The 13687-nt window shown below is 36.4% G+C and overlaps 1 pseudogene; it reads left to right on the top strand.

Annotated features, from left to right (window-relative positions):
* The first annotated feature begins 4639 nt into the window (after window positions 1–4639).
* The window catches only part of LOC137645796 (uncharacterized), a 55087-nt pseudogene continuing 46039 nt past the window's right edge, over window positions 4640–13687 (top strand).

The raw sequence follows: 13687 nt of genomic DNA, 5'->3' as shown, positions 1-13687 counted from the left end.
AAATTGAAAATGAGAAGGGAAATCGAGGGCTTCTATGGTGTTATCAAACTTGAATGAGAAGGGGAAAGCCAACGTTGCAGAAGTATTTGGGGGATGTTTTTAGCTAAAAAAAGGGCGTGGGTAACGTTTACAAGATGACAACGTCACACAGTTTCATAACTTATTTATAAAACAGTTCATTTTTTAAAGGATTTTTGTTCTGGAACAGTTCTTCCCTGATTTGACGGCAACGTAATGCAGAATGACATTCCAAGTTAGCCTTGCTTCTCTTGACTAACTCTCGCCTTCTCCAGAATAGCACGAGAACACGTATGGCCAAATCGAGGTTTTATGTGAAAGGGGGAAAAAAAGAAAAAAAAAAAAAGGGTAGGATGCTCACCTACAAACTTTTAAACAAAACCAACTGATTGCTAAACAACTAGAGTCACTGGAACAAAGATAAACGAAGAAAATCAAAGTTGAGGTAATATGAAGGATGGTCTGGAAAAATGCAAGTTATTCAGTGTGATCGGTTCCAAATCACTGAAATTCTCTGTTTGAGAATCTCTGGATATATTTGAATCCGAAATAACATTCGGAGAATGGATAGATTTTAAAGACAATATTACGCATTATTATTATTATTATTATTATTATTATTATTATTATTATTATTATTATTATTATTATTATTATTATTATTATTTTCCTAAACTCCCAGCTCTAGGGAGGGTTTTCACAATGCATATTCGTGAGATATTTTGCTTTCGTGTTTCCATTTTTCTTTCCACAGCAAGTTCCCTCACTTGCAAAAGCATTGTCGGTCTTTTTGGTCGTCATTGTCTCGATTGTGTCGTAATCCTTCGATAAATCATGTCAATCTTTACCACGTTTTCTTTACAACATTATAGTTTATTAGAAAGGCTTGCATATAGACAATAAACAAATGTATTATCTGTGTTAGAATAATAAAAGGAATTCTTTTACTTTACTTTAAGGGCTATTTTCCTAGTCCTCTCACACAAGGGAACCCTGTGCCCTACACGACATACGAGATCTGTTTGTCATATACATTCTTAGGTATTTAGAGAATCACACAGCATATTCCGTATTAATTGTCAAATCTACATTATAGAGGCACTTAGAAACCAAGAGTCCTCAGTTTCTTCTTGATAACCTTGATATCTTCAGTCTCTCGAATATATAGTGGGAGCGTGCTGTATAGTCTTCGGGCCGAATGTTTGAAAGCTCTAAAACCTACAGTAGACATACATCTTGGGTCCAATGATTATGAAACCATCTGTAACTATTCTTGTATGTACACGATTAGTTGACTGTACGATGTATAAGAATTCTCTAAGATATTTTGGACATCCGGTTCTGATAACTTGATGGGTTATTGCAATTTTAGCTTTAGTAGCCAGGCAAATTCAATTAGTATAGGTGTAATCCTTTCTCAGAGTGGGTCACCCTTTACTAATCTTCCTCCTCTGTTTATTATGTTTTGTAATTTTCTGTTGCTTAGATGCTGTAAATGTTTTTTGAATTGTTCAAGATATATACAATTTCTTTTCATAATCTACACATATATGGACAACACTGTTGTCATTTTTCGAAGATGATACCTGAGCTCCAAAGTATTTCTTAAGGACTAGATGGGAAGCACATTCAATGGTCACAGGTGCAATGCTTGATGGTTATGATGGAATAATTCATTATTCCTGCATTGCATTAACTGCATGTTGGTGCTACAGAGAACGGCGAAACAATTAATCAAGCCATAAATATTTTGAATAGAATGGATGAGTTTTAATTCATGTTAACATCAAAAATATTTATGGAGTTATTTGCTGGATGAATTTTACAAGACTAGACAATCACTGCAAGATCCCAAAGTTAGTCTAGAAGTATGTAGGAAATTGTATGCTTCACTTTCTGATTTTGTTGAAGGTACCCGGGATCGTTTCTATCATTTTGAAGAATAGGCAAAGGAAAAATTGCCTAATGTTGAATACAAGGAAAGCAAATCTAGAAGAAGGCACATCAATGATGAAGATGGAAATCCTTGAGCCAAGAGGCAATTTTGGAATCAAATGTGGCACATAGCGCATCAGTAAACAATGATGCCGCATTTTTTTTATTCTTAACAAAATTAGATGCTGCAGAAGAAGAGATTCGTGAAGGAGTTAGTCTAAAAGATAATTGTCCATAATCTATGTTTAGTAACAACAGAAAATTTTACGCCTTAAGCCATCATGAAATGTCTTAAAATGGCTTAGAATATAACCACCCAATTGATTCAACAAAAGATTGATAATGTGATCTAGTATAATCTTTGACATCCTCTTAAAACATAAATGATATGTCTTACACATACCATATAATACAGGCGGGCAGATAGACATACGGATACGATCGTTACTCTCTCTCTCTCTCTCTCTCTCTCTCTCTCTCTCTCTCTCTCTCTCTCTCTCTCTCTCTCTCTCTCCCAATAATGAGGCATGTGGGAAAAACATAATTTATTTGATAAAGTCCTTAAGTGTTAGCAAAATTAGTAAAAGAATTATGAACCAAATTGGAAGAGATTATTCCACATTAGCATAATGTGGAATACCTTTCATTACAATATAATTTGGAACCTTGAAACTTTTCCGATTTAAATTAAAAAACTACTGAAATATCATTATACTTTTCCCCTTTGTCAAATGATGATGATGATCATTATTATTATTATTATTATTATTATCATTATTATTATCAATATCATTATCATTATCATTATCATTATCATTATCATTATCTATTATCTATTATCTATTATCTGTTATTTATTGTTATTGTTATTTATTAAGTTCCAATAAGTTCACAGAGCCCAATACAGTTTAAAAAGCATATCATTAGGATCCTCACTTTATGAAGATTCTAACAATATCTTATTACATTTCGGACGTTCACTTTAAGCGAGTTGAACAGACATAATCAATCATTCAGAAAATACGATTAGCATTTATTTCCCAAAAGTAACCAGTTTCTCTACGAAGGAATTATTCCATAAAATAATAAAAGTATCACTTACTGCCACATTCGTACTTTACCGTGTGCAGCAAATTTCCAAAGCAATAGCCGGCCATTTGTTAAGCCCTTATAGGCTACTAGGCGTTTCCAGGACTCTCCTATCCTCCTAGAACCTTTGAATTATACATCCTTACCACAACACTAACACTTTTGATTATTTTCTTAGGACAAAACCATCCCTAAATACTGTGATCCTTACATTTTTGTATCTACATTTCTCATATTTTACGTTCTTCGTACGCCACATATATATAGCCAACTGAGCATAAAATAAATTTCAGCGGCTTCAAATTGGTTTTCTTTCATTTGCATTTAACATCTAAGCTTCACATTCATAAATAGACAGTTATATTCCCTTCATACATTCCCTCCAGTGCTTTCAAAGACGTTCGAAATCTCTTCCCAGCTTTTACATTCGTGACATGCCGTTACCTTTATTAATTCACCTGTCCTGCAACTCTCCTCTTCTTATTTTGCCATCATCTGTTATATTTATTCTGAAGGCAAAAACGAATAATCTGCTTCCATTTTTTCAAATCAATAGAAACGTTTGTTTTACATGTTCCTTTCCATTTACCTTCATAAAAAATAATCTTCCTTACATTTACCCTTAACTCTCAACTTTTGCATAAACATTCGGTCTGTATTTTCTCTTCACTAACCCTAAGCAATACCATATTAGATCAAACACCCATTCTATAGTCCATCTACGATCAATTTTAACTACGAGTTTGAGCTTACATCTGCTTTCCTTTTTCTTACTCTTAGCATTATTCCAACCATAGATGTATGAAATATAACACATCAACACCCTTGCCTCTTTAATCCCCCAAAACTTTTAATCCTGCAATACATTTTCCATGGCCTCTGCATTACCTATTTATCAATTTAATCATAAGCTTTGCTTTATGTATAGCATATAGACCATGAATTATTACTGAGGTTTAAAGCTTAAATGCTCTTATTCTTATTGCCCACGTACCAAAGTATTTTCCCACCAGCGTTTTATCATTTCATTATGAATGTTCTGAATCTAATCTTAACTCTGTGAACTTATCAATGAACGATTTTTAAATAGATGAAGGTACATTCTCAAACGTACTAAGGGTTTTATGGTTTTCTAAAGTGAAAACTTTATGTTCGAAACGAATCTTAGCCTAAACATTTAAAAGAGTAATAATTGATAAACAACTATAACAACGACTTTTTTTCTCTCATCGCCATTGTATTGAAAAAGCTAAAGGAACACATTTAGCGCTCAACAGGCTACATTTTTCATCACAAATTTTCCAATACAAAGCTCTTGGAAAAGCTAAGAAAATCTATCTACTCATACTTAAGAAAATAAAGGAACACTGTTGAAACATTTTTAGATCAAGAATAGGATATGATTAGAGCTCCCCCTCAACCTTGTGTATGTTTCATGCATGGCAGAAAACATCATAATACGTTGACGTATCACTTTACTGTGTTGCAGAAAGGTTTATTTCTTTTATTGTTATTTCTTTTGTTTGCTGCACTTCATGCACGCTCCGCTATACTATCTTATCTCATATTCCAAACATCTTTCAAAGTACATACGTAAATACTGAAATACTCGATCCGTCCTTTTGTACTTGTCAATCAAGTGGTGTCAGTCAGACCTTACCCGTCTACATTGTAAGGTCAAATTCAGCCAGCTTCCTTTGGCCTCAAACCAGTGTCGACCAAGTCCCCTGCTGATGACGTCCTGTAATAAAGGTTGGTTTTATGTGAACTTTTACATTTTTTTGGAAACCTCAGGTTATTTATCTTTTATAGCATTTCCTTTGAGAACCCTTCACATTGACAAATACCTTTCAAATTCATCCTCATTGTGCCTAATGCAATTAATTTGAGTCTCTTTCTCATACTATTTTTCTTTTTTATGTAAAATATTCAAACGGAATTAGATGTTTTCCAGCTTTTAGGTCCAGAAATATCATATTTTCATGCATTACTAAGATGATTTGAGAGAGAAAAAATTTAAATTTAAAATTGCAAGAAAAGACATAAATCGCCCCTTCATCACGCTATACTAATCTGATATAATATAAATTGTAAGAATTGTAAATGTGTATTTCTCAATAAAAGGGAAAAAATCTGATAACCAACTTCAGGACACATCACAATTGGTCAGTTTGTGTCTGTAATCCTCCACTTATGGATAAAGCATCTCTCTCCTATTCGAGGAGGAATTCAATCTTAAAATAACGTTTAGAAGGATGCTGGCTCCCCCTTGCTTGATTGGATGCATGAATGGGGTTGCTCTCACTTCAGAACCTTGCCCTCCTAACTATCTAGTTTAGCTGTGCATTAAACAAGAGACACATTGCCTTGACATTTCACAGACTCTCTCTCTCTCTCTCTCTCTCTCTCTCTCTCTCTCTCTCTCTCTCTCTCTCTCTCTCTCTCTCTCTCTCTCTCTCAGAGGTTGTGTATTACGGATAAGTTATCCCAATAAAACTGGCTGTCAATTTGTACTTGAGAATGAAAGTCAGAATTGTGGTAAATAGATTCATTTGATAATAACCATCCCTAAAAGTGTACTCTATTCACCCTTACAAAACAAGTTCTCCACAAAGTGGTTTCTTTTGAAAAAAAAAAAAAAAAAAAACAAAAAAAAAAACACTATTTTTATTTGATATAGATATAACTTCATAAAACATTCACAGTGATTGATACAATATGTAGGGAGTCCTACTATATATACGATAGATGTGTATATATACGTATATATATATATATATATATATATATATATATATATATATATATATATATATATATATATATATATATATATATATATATATATACACACTTACACCTACACGTACACCGAATAGTCTGGCCTATTCTTTACAGATTCTCCTCTGTCCTCATACACCTGACGACACTGTGATAATCAGGCAATTCTTCTTCGCCTAAGTGGTTAATTACTCCACTGTAATTGTTCAGTGGCTACTTTCTCTTGGTAAGGGTAGAAGAGACTTTAGCCATGGTAAGCAGCTCTTCTAGGAGAAGGACACTTCAAAATCAAACCATTGTTCTCTAGTCTTGGGTAGTGCCATAACCTCTGTACCATGGTCTTCTACTGTCTTGGGTTAAAGATCTCTTGCTTGAGGGTACACTCTGACACACTATTCTATCTTATTTCTCTTCCTCTAGTTTTGTTAAAGTTTTTATAGTTTATTTAAGAAATATTTATTTCAATGTTGTTACTGTTCGTAAGATATTTTGTTTATCCTTGTTTCCTTTCCTCACTGGGCTATTTTCCCTGTTGGAGCACCTGGGCTTATAGCATTGTGCTTTTCCAACTAGTGTTGTATCCTAGCAAGTAATAATAATAATAATGAAAAGATAATCTTAGTTTTAGAATTTCAATAGAGAAATAAATGATTAACATGTTGAGCTAAAACCTATAGAATGAACATCTGCTAGGATGAGTGTCTAAAAAAAAAAACTTTTTTTATGATAAAGAATTCATTTACACTTTAAAGGGATGATTAAAACACCACTGACAATCATTGTCATTAGGGCTAATGAAGCAAAGAATCAGTTAACACGGTTTTGTAGACATGGAAAATGAAGCAAGGATTTAAACGCTTATGGGGGATTATTTAAAGTAAATCATCAATCAACAAGGTTATGGAGGTCTTATGAAAACTGACCTTGCCATGATAGTCTGTAATTAAAAGTAAAACATTAATTGGCATAATCATGGAGGGTTACTGAAAATGTTTTGGATTAATTGAAAACTAAGGTATAATTGACAAGCTTATGAAAGGCAGTTGAAATAAAAAGTATGTATTCGTATGGTTAACGTAAGAATACCAAAAGTAGTGCATAAATTGACACGTTTATGAACTGTATAGAAAATAATACCTAATTGGCAAGGTTAAGCAAGGTTATTGATGGCAAAGCATTTATTGTGACATTTATGAATGACTATTGAAGAAAAACTTTAACCGCTATAATAATGAAATGTTGAAAATATGCCAGTAATTGACCACCAACACCCGAGCTCAAATATGGAACCCTGCCTGTAGCAATCCCACAGCAAGGTCTATAGATATGTGGGGGCGGGGTCCTTGTGGCCGAGAAGTAGTCTAAATCGTAACCTTACCCGTTTGTCGATGGAAGCCCAAAAGACATCTGTTGCCTTGGCGGGGTTGAGCACTGACAAAAAAATAGTTTACCTTGTTCTTTGAGGTGAAAAGTGACATTAAAAGTTGTCACTGCGCAAGCGGAAACTTAAAGCGAAGCTCTTCCTAAAATGGAAATTTTCGTGAAAGTATATTTTTTTATTCCACGTGGATCGTCCATCATAAGAAGTTGAGTTTTTTTTTTTTTTTTTTTTTTTTTTTTTTTTTTTTTTTTTTTTTTTTTTTTTTTTTACCCGTTTCGTTCGTTTCATTCATACTTTGTACATACGATCTTGCTTAAATTCGAGGTATTAATCTTTCTTACGCGTTGCCCAGTGTTGTGAATTAACTTTGTGTGTGAGCCATAGACTTTTGGGTCTCCCGAGAATAGTTCAAAAGAGTGCCACTTGAAATGTTAAAATAAAGTTAAAAACGTACATGAGTGGGCTTAATTATATTATGTTATGTATATAGGTTATATAAACTCCAATAGGATGAGGATAAACATTGCAGGCTAAAACCTAGATACAAACTATCTTGGTTCGATGAAATGTACTCCTTTTAACGTTTCAAACGTATTTAAAGGGAATGAAACATTTTCTGAAGCAACGTAAAAAAGTTGATGTCCCTTTTTATTCATACAGATTTCAGCATTAGCTGTGTGTTTTAAAGTCACTGGCTGTCTGTCTACACTCTACAATCTATATCATCTATCATAATGGCACAATTGTTAATCGGGTCTTCTTGTCTTACAAACAAAATCAAAATAAAAGTAAAGGAACTAAGCAAATTACCTGAATTAATTTTTATTCTTATTAAGAAAACGCTAGAAAAAACGACATAAGACCAGAAAATAGAATAAGTAAAATTATTAAGAAAGCGATCGGGCTATTGTGGTTTGGATGGCAGTAGAAATTTAAATCCTGGTGCCTAGTTCCTGGTTCCTGGTTCCTAACTGCTCACTCCGCAAAATAATTTTGCAGGCAATCTGTTACTTGATAGATAGGTGCAAAGCTTCTAAGCTTATACTTATTATTGCAATTTAGTTTTTTCTTGTAACATAAATAACGTTCCCAATGAAAATCTTCATTCTACCTTGAAATCAGTTAGGATAATAATACCTTGTTATCAGTTTTGGCAAACCATTGTTGTAAGTTTGGTATTTCTGAACTCTTCTTTCAGATTCATAGCCCTACTTATTTATACCACCAGCTCTCTGCTATGATCTTGCAACATACCAACACTTATATCTTGTTTCTGCAACTTTCCTAATTTTAGGCTTGAAAATGAATGTTCTGTATTATCTTCTTTGCATAAGTCACACACATCATCGGCGTATTTTCCCCTGAATTTTACTCTTAGATTGTGCATGTTTAATCTTGCCTTCATTATAGGGAGTGCCTTATCCATATCCATTTTCGTGATAAAAGGCTGTGGGCCATTTCCTTCTATGAATCAATTTTTTTATCTCTTTCTTTTATTCTTCAATAGTTTCCTCTATCTTTTACAATTCTTTTCTTAATTTCCTATTTCAGGGTCGCTTTCCCCCCTATTCCTTATTCCCCCTAATCCAATCTATATTGACAGCAAATTTCTTCGATGCTGCTACTCCAGCACATTCCATAGGAGTTCTTCAATTATCTCTCTGATTAGTCTCTTTTCATCAGAGTTTATGATGTTTCTTATGGAAGAGCATTATTTTCTATAGTCTATTCTGCAAGACGCTAGCCAGATTCCTGTATCTGTAAGGATGCCCCAATATGGAGTACTTAGAGGTTGTTCATACATATTTCTTATTATCCTGTATTGAAGGGCTTTCAGATCTTTCATATTTTTATCTCTTATATCACCCCAGGTCTCTAAGTTAGCAAATACTGATGGTGCAACCACTATTTGATATGTTTTCTATTTGAGTTCCAATGTCATTTACTAATTTTCTGACGTCACCATATTTTCGTATTTCTTGGGTCATATACCCGATCATTTGGCTTTTCTTATTAATGCTAAATTCTTTGTTTCCTTTTGCAGTGTACCATTCACCCAGATGATTATATTCCTTAAGTATACTTAAAGACTCACTCTTCACTTTTGTTTTAATCTCTTCTTCCTTCTTTTTCTTTCTTTTATTGATTATTAATATACCAGATTTTCTTTTCGCGGGGGGCGGGGGGGGGGGGTGAAATTGGCACTGATGCGATCTTCAAACTATGGCTATTACTCATAGCACATTCTATTCCTTCTTTCCTTCCTGTGGGAAACATAATATCATCTATCAGATCCAATTTCAATAGTCCTTATCAAGGTAATATTATTTTTACTGATGCTGTTCTCTTTGTCAGTTCCTGGTCTTACTCTTCCTTCAATCTCAGTGTTTTCTGTTGTACCTGCAGGACAGTTAACAGCTGTTATACCTTTTTCCATTCCTTTTCTTCACCGTCAGGGCTTCCTTCCATCCAATAATTTTCCCCATCTCTTCAATGCAATCTTTGAGATCTAGCTAATCAAAGCCCTTATATGCATCACATGACCCTATGTACGGTGATTATTCTATTCTGAAGAAGTGTTTTGATTCTTTCATTCTACCTTGTTTCGAGCATTGTTCTCCTGTTCGCTCTTCAGCTGCCGATTCTCATCTTAATTTTTTGGACAGGAACTTACGGTCCATTAAATTTCTTATTCTTGATCTAGATATTAATCTCTGGTACCGTCATTTAATTAGTTCATTATGTATGTTTCATAAGATTTTTCATAATTCTGATCATCCTTTACATTCAGATCTTCCCAGACAGTTCCATGTTGATCTTAATACTAGGCATGCAGTTAATCCTATTCAGGCCTTCTGCATCATGAGGATCAATACTACACAGTATTCTAAAAGTTTTATTCCAGCTCTGACCAAGTTCTGGAATAATTTTCCTGATAGGGTAATTGAATCGGTAGATCTTCAGAAGTTCAAATTTGCAGCAAATGTTTTAAGTTGAACAGGTTGACATAAGCCATTAATAGTTTCATCATCTTCATCATCATTATCATCATCATCATCTCCTCCAACGCACAGGGCCTCGGTTAGATTTCGCCTGTCGTCTCTAACTTGAGCTATAAAATCAGCACTTCTCCATTAATCATCCCCAAATTCACGTTTCATAGTCCTCAGCCATGTAGGCCTGAGTCTTCCAACTTTTCTAGCACCTTCTGGAGCCCAGTTGAAAGTTTGGTGAACTAATCTCTCTTGGGGAGGGCGAAGAGCAAGCCCAATCCATCTCCATCTACCCCTCACCATGATCTTATCCACATATGGCACTTGAGTAATCTCTCTTATAGTTTCATTTCTAATCCTGTCCTGCTATTTAACTCTCATTATCCCTCTGAAAGCTTTATTTTCAAATCTACAAAATCTTTTCGATATTGTTTAATCGTCATACAACGACTCATATCCATACAGTAACACCAATCTCACTAAACTGATATATAGTATGATACTTATGATAATTAACCTAGTCATTATCTGATTTTCTCTTTTTAATCTTTCATTAAACTTCATTTCTAAAGACCCCGAATTAGTGATCATAGTTCCTAAATATTCAAATAATTCCCCTTCATTAATCCTTTCTCGTTCCAATGATAGTTCGTCTTCCATTGCATATTCCGTTTTCATCATTCTATCGTTCTTCTATTTATCTTGACCCCAACCTCATGTGATATATTCTAGTAAGCAAGCTTTGCAAATCCTGTGGTGTTCTGCTAATAAGGACAGCGTCATCAGCATACTCTAAGTTAGCTAATTTCCTGTTACCAATCCAATCCAATCCTTCTTTACCATCCTAAACTCAGATATCCGTAGATACGGATGTCTCTGATGCGATGAAAGACATCCACCTAGATGAGAGGATGTCGGAGGTGTCCGAGGACACCGAAAAAGACTTTCTAGCGGGAGGTCTAGAAGAGGAGTCTACCCTTGCTCCCAAGACTGAAGAGGACGACGTCGAATCCGAGTCCGTTTCGTCGGTTCCGGTCCCAGAACCAGTACCCTCTACGTCATCTGCTGCTTCATCGGATGACATGGTAAAAGCTTTGGCTAGTCTCATGTCTATGATGGAAAGTCTTCGTAAGAAGAACGAAGAAAGGGACGCTGAATTGAGGAGAAGGATGGACCATCTCGCCGTATCCCGTGGGTCTCAGAGGAGACTCAATGTAAAAGATCTTCCTCCTTCCTCCTTGCTCTGACGTGAACCAATGGGATGATTTTCATTTCAGAGAAGCTGGGGGCTGTCCTCATAGGGGATGTTGACTTTTGGCCCAGCTTTAAGTCTTACCCAGACTGCTTCGTCCGCTTGAAGGCAGAACCTGTTTCCAAGGAGGAGACAGAACCAAAAGAGGTCATAGTGCTTGACCATGAAAAAGCTCAGGCTCTGTTGGCAAGTAGCCTGAAAGAAAAGGGCTTCACTAATTCGAAAGTGCCAGCCCTTAGCAAGACACACCATTCTTTTCTTGCTCCTGCTAAACTAGCCTTTCCCTTTACGGCAAAAGGGTTTAAGGCAGTCATGAAGGCGGTGGACGCAGGAAAGCCTTGCCCTACACTCAAGGAGTGTAGACCCTTGTCCCTAGCCTGCCTACGGACGGGAAAGACTGGAAAGAAATCCACCTTACCTTCTCAGTTGGGAAGCTGGAGGCGGATATTGCTGGATGTCAGTTCAGTGAAAACCTCCCTAAGTTGTCCGAGTTTCTCTTGCAAAGGGAGCAAGAGACAAAGGAGAGACTTGCCGCATCCCTGTCCCTCCAGATTACCTTGGAGGCAATGGCAAGTGACAACAGATCCCCAGATATGTACATGGTCATCGCCAAATAACATTTGGCTACACTATTTTTAAATTGCATATTTCTAGGACACTTTTGAGTAATCACTCAATTCTTGATTAAGTATATTTTGAATATACAGTATATCAAATGTACGCTGGCATCACGAAATTCTGCTTATGTACGCTGGCATCACGAATTCTGTTTGGTTGACTATGTTGACGTCAGTTCCATGTCGTTTAGTGAGGAAACAGAGCTATTTTCTTTTTATAACCCCTTCTCCCCTCTTCAATATATCTTGCTAATTATTGCTTTCCCAGAATTTAAATAACCCCCTAATTACTGAGCATGAAGGTGAGAACTGCAGGATTACATTATATTGGAGTAAATGGAGAGCGTGGTGTTCTATATTATTACCTAAAGTCACACTGTCTCTCTATTCCCCCAGGGAAGAGGAGAGACACAGCGGGATCTGTCAAGAGACTACTGAAATCCGACAGGATATCAAGACGCCAACAGGAGAGAGTACTGGGTTCTCTTCAGTTTGCATCAGTGACAGACCCGGTGCTAAGAGCACAACTGAAAGATGCATCAGGAGTCTGGAGAAGATATGCATCAAACGCTCGAAGAGATCTAAGAAGACCGATACCAACTCGACTACGATCACTTCTCAAGCCATGGTCGAAGGCCAAGAACCTGAAAAGGTCTGTGCCCTTGCAACCACCTCTACCTTTAGTCATCATCCATACAGACGCATCAAAGGAAGGTTGGGGAGGTCACTCTCACCAATGGAAAGTCCAAGGGACTTGGTCTTCTCTATTCAAGACCTTCTACATCAACGTTTTGGAAGCCATGGCAGTCTTTCTCACGCTGAAGAAGTTATCTCCTCAACATTCAGTCCATATAAGACTGATCTTAGACAGCGAGGTGATAGTGTGATGTTTGAATCGTCAAGGTTCGAGATCACCCCAAATCAACTAAGTGATGTTGGCCATCTTCCGCTTAGCGGAAAAGAAGAGATGGCATTTATCAGCAGTTCACCTGCAAGGGTTCAGCAATGTGACAGCGGACACTCTATCCAGGCTCATGCCGATAGAGTCAGAATGGTCCCTAGCCGCAGGATCATTCTCCTTCATCTTACATTAAGTCCCAGAACTGCAGATTGACCTCTTCGCGATGAGCGACAACAAGAAACTATCTCGTTACGTGGCCCCGTACGAGGACCCTATAGCAGAAGCGGTGGACGCTATGTCCCTCGACTGGAACAAATGGAACTGGATTTACCTGTTCCCTCCAACCGGCCTCTTAATGAAGGTCCTCAACAAGCTGAGATCCTTAAAGGGAATGGTAGCTCTACTGGCTCCCAAGTGGCCAAAGAGCAATTGGTTCCCTCTGGTATTGGAACTGAAGCTGAGGCTGGTCCCTCTGCCTGACCCAGTACTGACTCAACAAATACAGAAGTCAACTGTCTTCGCTTCATCACAGAAATCCCAAAACCTTCATCTCATGATTTTCTCTCCTTAGCAGTAAAGAAAAGTTTTGGGATCTCGTGAGACAGTATAGACTTCTTAGAAGAATATAAGTCTAAGTCTACTACAGGACAATATGAGTCATCTTGGAAGAAGTGGGTTGCTTTCGTCAAGGCAAAAGGACCAAAAGAAATCTCAACAGAC

This window comes from Palaemon carinicauda, chromosome 8 (assembly GCF_036898095.1).
Source record: "Palaemon carinicauda isolate YSFRI2023 chromosome 8, ASM3689809v2, whole genome shotgun sequence".
Taxonomy (NCBI): Eukaryota; Metazoa; Arthropoda; class Malacostraca; order Decapoda; family Palaemonidae; genus Palaemon; species Palaemon carinicauda.
The sequence above is the reverse complement of the archived record's forward strand: the minus strand, read 5'-3'. Positions and strand labels throughout refer to the sequence as shown.